The sequence below is a fragment of the Nicotiana tabacum genome, chromosome 5, assembly GCF_000715075.1.
Source record: "Nicotiana tabacum cultivar K326 chromosome 5, ASM71507v2, whole genome shotgun sequence".
Taxonomy (NCBI): Eukaryota; Viridiplantae; Streptophyta; class Magnoliopsida; order Solanales; family Solanaceae; genus Nicotiana; species Nicotiana tabacum.
This window is the reverse complement of record NC_134084.1, coordinates 141260305-141275172: the sequence shown is the minus strand read 5'-3', so window position 1 is coordinate 141275172 and position 14868 is coordinate 141260305. Positions and strand designations below refer to the sequence as shown.

Below are 14868 nucleotides of genomic sequence, written 5' to 3'. Positions count from 1 at the left end.
GAAGGTCACAATATGGCCTTTAAATAAGCATCAGCCTACCTTGCTTTAGGCGTTTAAATACAAAATAACAAATTGAGATGTCACCCAATTAATTTGCTTTCCATCCTCCCCGCCAGAAATTCAAAATACCGGTCTACTTATAAAATACGTTAATTTAGAATAAAGCTTTGATGCATCATTGGTTGAAGCAAGTTTTTAAAATAAGCTTAATCTTTGCACATTTATACACAAGTGATTTGTCATAAATTTTTGAGACTGTCACATAATCCCAAATTGTCCTTGTGAAAATAATTCATGAACCTCATAATTTGCTTTAGGCGCGTTTAAATAAATCATTGTGATTATGGGTATGGTTCCCATGGCATAGTCATGAAACGTAACTTCAATTCCAGTGTGCATTCACTCGACTTGACCACAACTTCAAGTAATTAAAATAAACATGTTATGAATCACGGGTACGTTTCACGTGGCGTGATTTGCGATGTGTACAAAAACAACAAGTGTACGACACCGTAACTTGTTTAAATAAGTTTCATAATTGTTTAAAATAATCAAAAGCGGTAAAAGATAAAATGCACAATCGGTTTTAAACATGTATTAATTCAGATAATTAAGCTAATTATTAATTGTTGAGCAATCGTACTAAAATCACGGAACTCATGAGTGCCTCACACCTTCTCCTGGGTTAATAGAATTTCTTACCCGGTCTTCTGTGTTCGTGGATCATAAATATAGTATTTGGAATTTTAAAATAAAACGGTGACTTGGGACACCATAATAATTATTCTAAGTGGCGTCTCTAATTAAATAAATAATACTATTTCGAATAATGTCACTTTAATTGGAAAAATGCCCTATTCTTCGAAAAAAGGAAGTGTGACAACAACTTCAAGCCTTCTCCTCCTCCTCATCCTCCTCCTCCTCCTCCTCCTCCTCCTTTTCTTCTTCTTCTTCTTCTTCTTCTTCTTCTTCTTCTTCTTCTTCTTCTTCTTCTTCTTCTTCTTCTTCTTCTTCTTCAGGTATTTGTGATTTTATATGATGTTTGTGAACATATTTTCAGGTGGTTTATAATATTTTACAGCGATGAGCTATTGTGGTGCTTTATTTCTTACTATTGCTTAGGGTTTCTTCTTTCTTTTTTTTCTTAATTGCAAAATGGGTTCATTTGATTTATTAGTATTTTGACAAATTGATTATTGGAGTTTGTTCTTGATGATATTTGGAAGTTATGCTTCAAATTTGAGCTCATTTGGAGTAGATTTAGGCATTAAATCGTATATTGAATTGTTAAAATTCGAAGAACAAATTTCTGTTTCTGGGCAATTTGCACTTCAGGCCTATTTGTCCTTAAGTGCATGAAAATGTTGGTTGTACTTTAGACCTTTTGGCCTTAAGTACATCTGAAGTGTAATTTTTTACTTCAGAATTATTGGCCTTAAGTGTAGGAAAACGTTTGTTGCAACTTTAGACCTTTTGTCCTTAAATGCATATGACGTGCAATTTTTCACTTCAGACTTGTTGGCCTTAGGTGTATGAAACAATTGATTGTACTTCAGACTTATTTGGTCTTGATTGCATCTGAAGTGCAATTTTTCACTTCAGACTTATTGGCCTTAAGTTTAGGAAAATGTTTGTTGCACTTCAGACCTTTTGGCCTTAAGTGCATCTAAAGTGCAAATTTTTACTTCAGACTTATTGGCCTTAATTGCATGAAACCATTTCTTGCATTTCAGAACTATTTGGCCCTAAGTGCATCTGAAGTGCAACTTTTTCACTTCAAACTAATTTTTTTTAAACTTCAAACCCGATAAGTCTGAAGTTGATCGTAAAGTGGGTAAGCTTGCAAATTATTTTGTAAAATGGGTATAGGTTCAATTGTGACTCCAAAACCGGGTATAGATACAAAAGCCCCAAATATGGGGCTGTTTGTATAATTTTTGGCCGATGGAAAAATTATGGGACTATAAAAGGAGGAATTACGAGAATTTTTACACATCTTTGACCATTTCTCCAAACTTTGGGAGCAAGGGATCAACACCAATACCATTGAGAGTGAAGATTTTGATGCACTTTATTGAGATTTTCTTATCCTTCTTAATTTCTATCTTCAATTCTTAACTTTGTATTAAATTGAGTATAGTGTTATTTTCAGTTGACGATATTGTTTTAGGGATACTTTAATATTAGGGTTTGATTTTATTGTCTTGTTACTCACACTACAAGAAAAACAACCTTTAAGGAAGGGAAATTTGGTCCCTAAAAGACCAAATCTAGTCCCCAAAGGAGAAATAACGACGGGCAAAACCTGGTCGCAACACGTCTTAATAGCTTTCGCAGCTAAATGTCAACAACGACGAGTCTAAAAACTTGGTCGTTAATTGATTTAGAGATGGGCAAAAATTTTGGTTGTAGAATACTTTTAGAGACTACCCATCTAGTCCCTAAAAGACGATGAAAAATATACATATTCCCGTCGGCTAGACCTTTTTGGTGACCAACCTCCAATTGGTCCTAGATTATCTTTTAAAGATGGCCAAAAAATCTGGTCGCAAAATACTTTTAGAGATGGCAGAAAATCTGGTCGTGAAAAATAAATATATTTCAATCGTTAAACTATTTTAGCGACCAACCTTTAACTGGTCGTCCCAGATTATCTTTTAGAGACGAGGTCCCTAATTAAATTAAAATAATTGATGTAATTTAGCGACCGTATTTTTGGTATCTTATTAACCATGAGTAGTTCTAAAGATCCATGCCACCAAAAGTTGTTTTTATCAATAAATACCAAATTATTATTGATAAATTTAGATATAAAAATATAATATATCAAAGTAACATCCCATGATGATATTAATTAGTTTCAATATTTGCTCAACACCTTAACAGAAAAAACTTAGCTAACATCCTCAGCTAGACTATGATATCAAGTTTTGCATAACAGTCCTGGCAAAATAATAATGAGTTTGTGCATCTTCTAAACTTGCAGCTTGACTTGTAGCTTCAATCTTCAAAATCTGTAAGTACAAAAGTTTGAAAAAATGATAAATAACTATTGATAAAATAATATATGTAAATTTAAAACTAGCAATGGTTAAACCGTTTACCCCAAAAGTAGTCTAAATTCAGCAGGTGTTATCCTGCAACATCAACAAGACTACATAAATATAAGTAAAATTAATTAAAAAAACTTTGGGATGGTAAATCAAATTTTGGTTCGATAAATTCCTGTACGGAAATTCGACATTTACATATTCTCTTGTTTTCTTACTTGGGAGAATGACATTGATCAGTTTATTCGCTTTCTTAGATTCGATTTATCTTTCTTAGGTTTTAGTTCATATCATGTTTTATAAAGGGTTTTGCTTAGTTAATTAATTAAATTGGTGATAATTCCTCACTTTCTTGATCGCTCTTATATTATTCTCATTGAAATTCGACTAGGACTCGAGTAAATTATATTGCATAAAATCATATCATATCTCATTTAGAGGTGTATGTTGTTGACGTGATCGTACACAGCTAGTTTTACATCAATTTATATCATAATTTAGAAGCACCAAAAAAAATTTTAAAACAAGAAAATTCCTAACATTTCCTCAAATTAAAGGCAGTTTGGTGCCCTAAACTCCTGCTATGCGAGGTTTGGGGAAGGGCCAGAAAGGTCTATTATACGCATCCTTACCCTATATTTTTGCAAGAGGTTGTTTTCATGGCTCGAATACGTGACATCCTTGTCACATGGCAATAAGTTATTACCAAGGCTCCCATTCTAACATTTCCTCTAATTATTTTTCTTATATGTATGATCCTATCTTGACACCATCTTTACTTCAAATGATCTTCTCTTCCTCTCCCTTTATATAACTACCCATAAGCATTTTTCAAATAAGCACAACACAAAAAAAACTCATGAGTACTAAAATGGCCACAAATCCTCCTCTTTCAGATGAAGAAGATTACATAGACATTGAAGTGAACTCTTATTACTCTTACTTTTCTTGTCCTTCTACTATCTCTTCCCCTCAAAATAGAGAATTTGAGTTTCAATTGGCTTCCATTATAAATGACAAAAAAACCACAACTTCTCCTGCTGATGAAGTTTTCTTCAAAGGCAAACTCCTTCCTCTTCACCAAAAAATACTTCCACCATATTCCTTTAAAGAAGATGAAGAAGAAAGCTTTTGCATAAACTTCTTAATCACTAGCACTAACAACAGTCCAATTAGGTCAAGCAATATTTCTTGTAGGGTGAGTTTTGAACTGAATCCAAATGAGTGGTTCAGTACCGAACTCACCACTAGTTCAATAAATGATAACAATAATAGTCCTAAGAAATTGTGGTCTAAGAAGTTCAAGCTAATGAGTCAAAAGATCAAAGCTTCAAGGGAATTTCTCAAGTCTTTGTTTAGCAAATATTCTTGCAAGAAAACCCCATTAAAAAATAATGGAATATTATGTGGTGCAAGTCCAACACTAGCTAGTACAATAAAGAACATTAATAGAGCTGATGAGGATAATAATGTCAACAATAATTATAGTTCAAGGTCCTTTTCAGCTGCAGCAGAAATCAAATGGAATTCTCCAACAAAAAGTTTGTCTTCCTCATGTGGTGGTTCTACTTCTTTCTCATCATCTTATTGTTCCTTCAACTCTAATAATGATGACTTGAGTTTACTCAAGAGAAGCAACAGTTTCACTTCACAGATGGGTTCAATTGAGGCTGCTATTGCTTATTGTAAAAAGTCCTAAGAGCTTTATTACAATTCCAACAAAACAAATTGAGTGAAGATGGCTTAGGACATTGACGATTCCCAAGATTGCAGTTGATCATAGTCAAGAAATTAAAGACATGGTCTTTGCAGTTTTTGAACCATTTTTTTGGTGGGGAGCTTTGGCGTAACAGGTATTTGGCGTAATATAGTATAAGCTTGTCCAACTGTGAGACCAACTAATCAAACAGAGACAAAAGCCAGTCATAGTAATCCGTAAATCCCGTATAGAAGGGCTTTCGCTCAACAGAAAAGTAATCATTTTCCTACTTCAAAAATCTCCATGCAACAGTAGCTTGAGTAGATTATTTTAACTTAGAATTATTGGACAGCGCAATGACAAAGGAAAGAAAAGAAAACAAGCATTAAATTAAGAGGAAAATTTTGAAAAGGTACGTTTATATCAAATGGCGAGAAGTTTTATTTTGTGTCTCATACAACTTACACTAGTTGTATAAGGCTCATGTTTGTCTTACAAATTTGTGGACCCCAATCTTACACTTCTGGGTCCACAAAACTGTGAGACAAAAAAGTTGCCTCATAAAACTAGTGTAAGTTGTAGGAGATACAGAATAAAATTTTCCATCAAATGGCCAATGGCAATATCCCTTCACTAACTAAGAAAAGGGGAGTCTAAAACTGAAATAATGTCATTTTTGGCACAAAATACGTTTTTACTGTTAAAAAAAAGTTACATTTCTACATAGAACACAGTATAATACTGCGTTTTATTAAAAAATTAATTTTTTATAGGAAAACACATTGTAATACTGTGTTTTCCTTAAATGCAGTAGTGTACTGCATTTCCCTATAAAATTTGGGCCCACCTTAATAAACTTCCACAGAATATAGTGTAAAACGTATTATAATACTGCGTTTTACACTGAAACGTATTATTATACTGCGTTTTACACTAATTTTTGGGCTCACCAATAAGTGTTCTGCGGATAACTGACATAACAATAATTCAAATACATAAAACGTGGTATTATACTGCGTTTTAAATAAAAAAAATTTGCACCCCAAGCTCGGACTTGCCTTATTTAAAGGCGTTTGAATTTTATGAAAATCCATTCAAAACTTTCCTTCAAACTTCCGTTCATACTTCTCTCTTCTTCTTATCAATCATTTTTTTATAACGTCTGAAGAGCCAAAAATAAGGGTTTCATTATTTGGGGGGTGAGGTTGTGCTGGAGAATAACTCTGTGAGGTATAGCTCACCTCCACAGTGTAATGTTAAATTGCCACTTACAATGGTGTACGATAAATTGGTATTGTTGTTACGTAAAAAAATGAGTGTGAGGAAACGTTCGGTTAACCTTAAAGTAACCGGTAGATTTCCGTAGTCAGTGACTCCGTAGGGGTTTGCTTATTATTCTGAGTTTAACATCGAAGATGATGAAACTCTTAGAGATTTTTTGCGGATTCCGAATGAATGCAGGAAATTTATTGTAATAAAATTATTGGAAATATACATCAAGGTTGAAGACGTTCCCAATAATAAGGGCGTGCATAGTAGGGATAACCCCCAGTCATCAGGTGGTTATTCTGGAGCAGTTTTTGCCAGACAGTTTGCTGATGAAAATGCTTGCCTTGATTTAAATTTGTCACCACTGGTGAATGAGCAGCCAAAAAATTGGAATATGCGTAGTTTTGGCATATTAGACCTCGGTGGTCCATCCGGGAGTCATCACCAACAAGAAAATATACATCATGAAACGTCAAGACAATAAGACTTGTTAGTAAAGTGATATAGCTATATGTAAAGAGTTGGGTAGCTTATCATTTTGTTCTTTTTGTGCAGTGAAAACGAGCATCTTGATGTTACTGACCTCACACAGCTGCCCATAGACGACGTACTGACTCGTGATTTGGCAGATGCGCAGAGTCAAGAAGATGATAGTGATTATGACAGCAATGCGGATGAATCTGGAGATGACACACCCTTCCTTGATGAGGGTGATGACGAGGAGGAAGTAGATGCCGAACCTTCCCTGATGACGGAGCATGCTCCTCCACCTCCCGCTAGACCAAGAGTGTACGAGTCCCACGTGCCATTTCATGAGCGGAATATTCCCTATCTTGATAATTTGCCAAGTATGCCGGACGTGGATGCCCTCACAAGGGATGATGACGAAATTCAGTCAGTGATGTGGGATGAGTCTAGACCAGCGGTGCTGGCAAAGGGCATGTATTTCCCCGATAAAGCTCGTCTAATTAGGGCTGTAAAAATCTACAGTGTAAGAGAGTGCCGTGAGATGACAGTAAGTGAGTCAACTACGGAGGTATACAAGGCTGTATGCCGTAGAGACTTTACGGGTTGTCACTGGATGTTGCGTGCCAGCAAGAAGAAATCAGGTTTGTCAAAAGTGTGTAAATTTATTAGCACCCACAGATGTGAAATGGACACATTCAATGAGAATCACTTCAACCTGGATGTGGACTTGATTTCTCTAGTATTGATTTTATATTTGGAAGTATCCATTAAGTTCAAGATTAAAGAGTGTATTACAGCCGTCCACCGGTAGTATGGTTGTACTATAACCAAAAGAAAGGCATATCTCGATCGCAAACGTGCCTTTGAACTTATTTATGGCGACTGGGATAAGTCTTTTTCATCTCTGCCCAAGTACATGTATTAATTTGTTAGTTTTTTAAGTTTATTTTTATAAATTAAATAATTAATTTTGTAAAGTGTAATTGGATAGAGTTTGTAGTTAGTACATACTTAAACTTACAGAGACTCTACGCTAAAAGGTTCTACATTTTATTACACTAAAAGGCTCTATATTTTACTACGCTAAAAGACTCTGTATTTTACTACGCTATAAGGCTCTATATTTTACTACGCTAAAAAACTCTATATTTTACTACGCTAAAAGGCCACTATTACGTATAAAAACAACAAACATAACATACATATGAACAACAAACTAAATAAATAATAATAATTTATTATTCAAGCAAATAAAAACATAGCATTAACAATAAAAATTATTTATCATGTTTTAACTATTTTTTGTCCCAAGGCTAATAATTCAATTCGGGTAAAAATAACATACAAATTTAAACGCAAACATAACACAAATCAACGTGGAAACACATTCAACAAAACAAATATGCATATGCTCTACGAGTTTCGACATAAACAAAATCGAAATACCTCGATTTAAGTTTTTTGAAATAGATCCAAATCGAATTTTTGGCCCCGAAAAAAAGAATCCAAGGCGTGTGATGTATGCGGGACCTACGCTCATCGCTTTTTGTGTGACGGGTGGGGCCCAAGAATTTTTTCTTAATCCCTTTTTTAGGACTCAGAAAAAGGGACTCCGACGCAGTACTTCCATGTCAGGACAAACTCACAATAAAAATGCATGTAATTTTATTTGATGATATTGACAACTCATCATTTTGAAAATCATATGCGATTTTTTGACAGGTCTAGAATTAGATATATCACATGTACAGAAGCAACTGAAGATATTTTTAGGCGTTTAGACAATATCTCGTTGAAGTTGAAAAAAAGGAGTATCTAAAGTTGACGTGTACGTACCTATCAATTACGAGAACTTTGTATATTCAACGTACAAAAGTCACTGAGTTGGTTTATGTATCCAACTATAGTACTCATAAATATATTTTTTGGTATCCGGTACTTGTATTAGATTATGACAAAATTAGATTTGCGCGGGAAAGTTCAATATTAGGGGGTAAAACGCTCTTTAATAAAGACGGCTCCATATACAGAACTCAAATTCAAGACATCTGATGAAGGATGAAAGAGTGTTTACTACTCCACGGCCAAATATATCATTTTTATCAAGAAGTCCCTAGAAATTGCCAGACATGTATCAATATAATGTAGTTAAACAGTTAGCTGTTGAGAAATATGCGTAAATACAAAAGTTCTCCTAATTAAGTCATAGGGGGCTAGAAACATGATCACTGTTCAGGGAACATATATATTATTGTTGGCCTACACCTAAAAGAGGAAATTAAATCCACACTGGAATCTGGATCAGAAAGTATGTCCCTATTAAGTAAAAGTTATTAGCTAGGCATGCACACGGTCGAAGCTATACTCCGATAAGGGTGGTCAATTGATCATCCTCTATCGAAAAATTACACTGTATATAAATAAAATATTAGATTTTCGAGGTATATAAAATATATTGAATATCCTTTGTCACAGATTTTTTTTACTTCTTTTAAGTTTGAACATCCTTGAGAAATTTTTTTACTTCGTCACTACATTTAGCTATACAGAAACTCAATTCAACGGCTTATTATAACTAAGATGAGAAGAAAATATATAACTCTCATGTTTAATGTAGTTATATTCCTACTTAAAGGCATCCCCAAGCAATAGTAGTTTTGAGTATATTCATTAAAATTTTGAATTATTGGAGAGAGCGATGACAAAGAAAGAAGAGAAAACAAGCACTAAATCAGATAAAAATAATAATTGAAAAGATATGTAGTGTATAAATCAATTGGCCATAGCATGCATGCCTTTCGTATAACTAAGTGAAGGAAAGTGATAATCTAAATACATTAGATAGCGCATGAATCGTAAAATGAGAACTTACTTGTTTTTTGTAAAGCGAAAGCGAAATCTGAAATGATCCGCGGCTGGAATCATTGGTCGATGATGATTGTTACAGTAGAAATACTATTGAGCGTATATTTTATTGTACATTGCAAATGTACTTACATAGAAAATATTATGGTTAATTAATAATATCCTTAAAACACCCTTATTGGTGGACCCAAAATTTTGTAGACTAAGAAAAAGGGGCTTAGATATATAGCACTTCCATGTTAGGACAAATAACTTACATAATCAGGTGTATGTATTCCTATTTGTTGATATTGACAAATCAACATTTTGGGAAATCATCTACTCCTCATGTTTTGACTGGTCTAAAATAAGGAATATCAGAGAGAAGCAACTCAAGATCTTTGTTAAAATCATATGTTAGTGCTTTGCTGAGTTCACTAGCCCCATTAATTCAAATTCAAATTCGCTAATTTATATAAACGTAAAGCCTTCCCTATAAGAAAAAAGATGAACGTACTCTCTATCCTATGCCTGGCCGAGTCCACTAGCCACACTAATTTAATCATGTATTGGTGCCCCTTCTCTATTCATATAGTTCCAACTAGGGACCTTTAATTAAAAATGAACGTATCTTATTTATCCCACAACATCCTCCGGTTTCAACCGAAGAATTTAAATATTTTACTGTAAGTTTCTTTAACTTAAATATATATATATATATATTCAACCTTACAAAAGTCACTAATTGGTTATGTACCCAACTATAGTACTCCCTATGTTTCAATTTAGATAAGTTAGTTTAACTCGGTTAAGAGAGACAAAAAAAACTTTTAATATTTATAGTATTAAAAGCTTAAGGGGTAAAAGCTTTATGGGGCCATAATATTTTTGTGGTTATAAAAGTTTCTCACTAAGGGTAAAAATGAGTAAAATAAAAAAATTAAAGTTGAATTATTTTCAAATTTAAAAATATATCATTTATTTTGGTACAGACTAAACTAAAAAGGAAAATATCTTATCTAATTTGAAACTAAAATAAATATATAAATATGTCATTTTCAACAAAAAGGTCTTCACAAAATAGCCACATGTATCAATGTAGCTAAATAGTTTGCTATTTAGACATATAAATAAGTCATAGTGGCCTAAGAATATGACTGTTCTTGGCTCATTGCTTTTGGCCTACACCTAAAATAGGAAAACATTTCCACACTGGAGCAGAGGGTATATGTTCCCCATATTATAAAATTAAAGTTAGGCATGCATAACTAGAAATAACTATTTCACCAGTTGCATGGGGCACATTCGAGTTTTTCATTGGAAAAGACATAAATAACCTCGGATTAACAATTACACACTTTATTTTTGTGAAGATTATATTATCCCCCTAAATTATGATTTGAAGGAAATTATTATGTCACGACCCGAAATTCTCACCATGGAGATTGTGATGACACCTAACATTTCACTTGCTAGGCAAGCCAACATTAGAACATATTATCCATTTTTAACGGTTGAATTAAATAACGAGAGATAACTGGAATAACTGAAATATTAATGCGGAAGCTAAAAATGCCAAACGTCTATTACAATCCCTGAATCTGGTGTCACAAGTGCACGAGCTGCTAGAATAATACATATAAAGGTCTGAAATAACATAAAGCTGTCCGAAAAGAAGATACACGGCTAAATAAGAATAAGAAGGGGACTTTAGGTGTTGCGAGCGCTGAGCAGCTGTACCTCAAGTCTCTGTAAGCTGTCCGATCCGAGATCTCTAGTAGCCGCTGCCGGGACTGACTCCAAAATCTGCACAGTGTGTAGAGTTCAGTATCAGTACAAACCGACCCCATGTACTGGTAAGTGTCGAGTCTAACCTCAACGAAGTAGTGACGAGGCTAAGGCGGGTCACTTATACTATAACTTGTATGCAATATATAATAATGACATAATAATAAAAATATTGTATATAATTAAACAACCAACAGAAAATGATAAACACAGCCTCAAAAATAAATCAGTGTCATCCAGAATTACCAATCTTTACCAGTTCAAATAAAATACCAGAAACAACGCAACTCAAAAAAATGAAAGCCTAAAGGTTGTTGCAGCGCGCAACCCGATCCCACTAGACAACACATAATCCTCCCTTATTCCACCGTGACAATATAAATAACCGCAAATAATATAGATTTGTTGCGGCGTGCAACCCGATCCCATCATATATCAGTAACAATATCATAATTCACTCTTATTTCACCATATCAATCCACCCTTATTTCACATATTGCGGCGTGCAACCCGATCCCACTGTATAAACATATTCACCCTTATTCCACCATATCAATCTACCCTTATTACACATGTTACGGCGTGCAACCCGATCCCACCATATCAGTACCAAACACTCAATCGCAGTCAAATCAACAGTGGAAACTACAAAGCTTTTACGATCAATAAATACCAAACTAAACCAAAAGGGAAACCTTGTTCAATATAGAATCTACACAAATAGTACTACACAGCGAGACCAATCCAGCAATTTACAATTATAAGGTGAAAACAAGTCAAGTTAAGAAAATAGCAGGGATTTGTGAAATTATGAAAATAGCTAACATTATTAACAGGAGAAGATATTGATTAACAGGTAGCAGTTAACTATGGAAAGCATGTAGAGCATATAACAGTTAAGACAGGCAGGGAAACAATTAAGGAAACGCGATAAATCGGGGAAAACAGATAATTTGGCTGCGTATAAGCACTCGTCTCCTCGCATATATGCCCCTCACATGAGAATCACATAGCAAATAGTTTGAGGGTTCCTAATTCCCTCAAGTCAAGGTTAAACACAACACTTACCTCGCTCCAAAGACCACTCAAACCTCAACCATGACTTTGCCTTTCAAACTAGCCTCCGAACCAATAATATCTAGCAATTACCAACCAAATGATTCAAAATAAGCCTTAGAAATCACTCACGATTGCAAAAGATTCAATTTAAGTCATTATTGAAAAAGTCAACAAAAAGTCAACACCCAGCCCCGCTTGGTCCAAACCCGAAAGTCGGATCAAAACTCGATTACCCATTCACCTCTGAGTCCGGATATATAATTGGTTTTGGAATCCAACCTCAATTTGAGGTCTAAATCCCCAATTTTTGAAATTTCTAGTTTCTACCCAAAAATCCCCAATTCCACCATGAAACCTTAGATTCTAGGTTGAAATCTTGTAAAATGAAGTGAAAGATTAAAAGAAACTAGTTTAGAATCGCTTACCTATGATTTGGGGAAGAAAAGATCTTTGGAAAATCGCCTCTTGTGTTTTAGGTTTTGAAAATTTAAAGAATGGGAGAAAACTCCCGTCTAAGTCACTTTTACACAACTGCAGATGTCGCATTTGCGACCTGAGCTTCGCAAATGCGAGGGGACCATCGCAAATGCTATGTCCTTACCTCTGCTGCCTTCGCAAATGCGAAGGTTTCACAAACGTGTCACGACCCAGAATTCTCATCTTCGAGACTGTGATGATGCCTAACATTTCACTTGCTAGGCAAGCCAACGTTAAAGAATTTTCAAATAAACTTCAGTACACTTTTAATAACATAATTAATTAAGCTAAACAGAAGCTAAAACAGAGTTTACAGAATATTATAAAAACTTCAATATTTACTACCACTCGGATCGGGATTCACAATTCACGAACTTCTAGGATTTACTACAAATAAAAGTCTGAAAGGAATACAACTGTTTGAGTGAAAGAAACAGTAATAACAGAAAATATATACGTGGACTCAAGATCTGCGAACGCCGACAGATCTACCTTGAGTCTTCGATGGACGAGTTAGAGCTGCTACACCTCTCGATCAGCTGATACCAATACCAAAAGCACATAAGTACGGTGTAGTATCAGTACAACCAACCCTTCATGCTTTTACTCTCAACCTCACCATATAATCTATAGAAATGGCACGACATCACTCTTCGTGCATGAACCCTCATAACATGGCACAGTATCACTCTTCGTGCATTAACACTCACAATATGGCACGACATTATCCTTCATCATTTTACTTTCATATGACATGGCACAACATCACCCTTCATGTATTAACACTCTCCCTTACCATAAAATAATGAACAAAAGACAACAGGGAGATAGAAATAACAAGAACAAGTCTTACTTCAATATTTGGTTCCACAATACCAACCTCAACTTTGAAATCAATAATTAATTATCACCAAAAGATCCGTAAACATGATACGAACGATCAACTTGATTATACTAGTGTAAACATGGATAACATGATCAAAGGAAATCAATAATTACAAGAAATCAAGTCCCACCCGCATGCTTTACCCGACAACAATGCATAGGTACTCGTCACCTCACCTATACGTTGCACCCAACATCTAAACATGTAGCAAATAGAAAAATAAATCCTAATCCCTTAAGTCAAGGTTAACCACGACACTTACCTCGCTCCAAAGACCATCCTCAAAGCTCAACCATCGCTCTGCCTTTCAAACATGCCTTCGAATCAATAGCATCTAGCAATTTACCAATCAAACGATTCAAATTAAGCCTTAGGGATTGAAAAGAATTCAATTTAGGTCATTATTGAAAAAGTCAACAAAAGTCAACACACGGGCCCGCCCCGAAATTCGGACCAAAACCCGATTACCCATTCATCCTCGAGTCCGGTTATGTAATTTATTTTGGAATCTGACCTCAATTTGAGGTCTAAATCCCCAATTTACCAAATCCCTAATTTCTACCCAAAAACCCCCAATTCCATCATGAAACTTTAGATTTTAGGTTGAAATCTAAGAGAAAATAGTGAAAAATTGAAAGAAACTAGTTTAGAATTACTTACCAATGATTTGGGGAAGAAGTCTTGGAAAAATCGCCTATAAGGTTTTAAGTTTTGAAAATTTGAAGAATGAACAAAAAATCCCGTCTAAGTCATATTTACCCAGCTGCACATGTCGCATTTGCGACCTGGGCTTCGCAAATGCGAAGCCCGCAAATGCGAAGGAACCATCGAAAATGCGAAGCCCTTCACACTTCTGTTGCCTTCGCAAATGCGAAGGTTAGTTCGCAAATGCGAACATGACTCTCCGCGATTGCGACCCTATGATCGTATTTGCGATTACTGTCTTTCCTAAACTCACTTTGCAAATGCGAAGTTTGTTTCCCAAATGTGGAAACTGTGTGGCCCGGCTACTCTTCGCATATGCGATGAGTAGCTCGCAAATGCGAGACTGATATGTTTGCAAATGCGAGATAAGAGGCAAGTTCCCAGAAATTGCAAATACCAGTAGATGTTCTAAGTCCAATTTCACTCTGTGGCCTATCCGAAACTTACCCGAGCCCCTGGGGCTCTATACCAAAAGTGCACACAAGTCTAAAAACATCATACAAAGTTGGTCGCATGATCAAATTGGCAAAATAACACCTAGAACTATGAATTTAGCACCAAATCAAATGAAATTTTTAAGAAAGCTTTAAAAATTTTATTTTCACAACCGGACGTCCGAATCA

The 14868-nt window shown here is 34.9% G+C and overlaps 1 pseudogene; it reads left to right on the top strand.

Moving 5' to 3' along the window:
* The first annotated feature begins 3625 nt into the window (after positions 1–3625).
* On the top strand, positions 3626–4782 carry LOC107761196 (putative membrane-associated kinase regulator 4; annotated as a pseudogene).
* The last annotated feature ends 10086 nt before the right edge of the window (positions 4783–14868 follow it).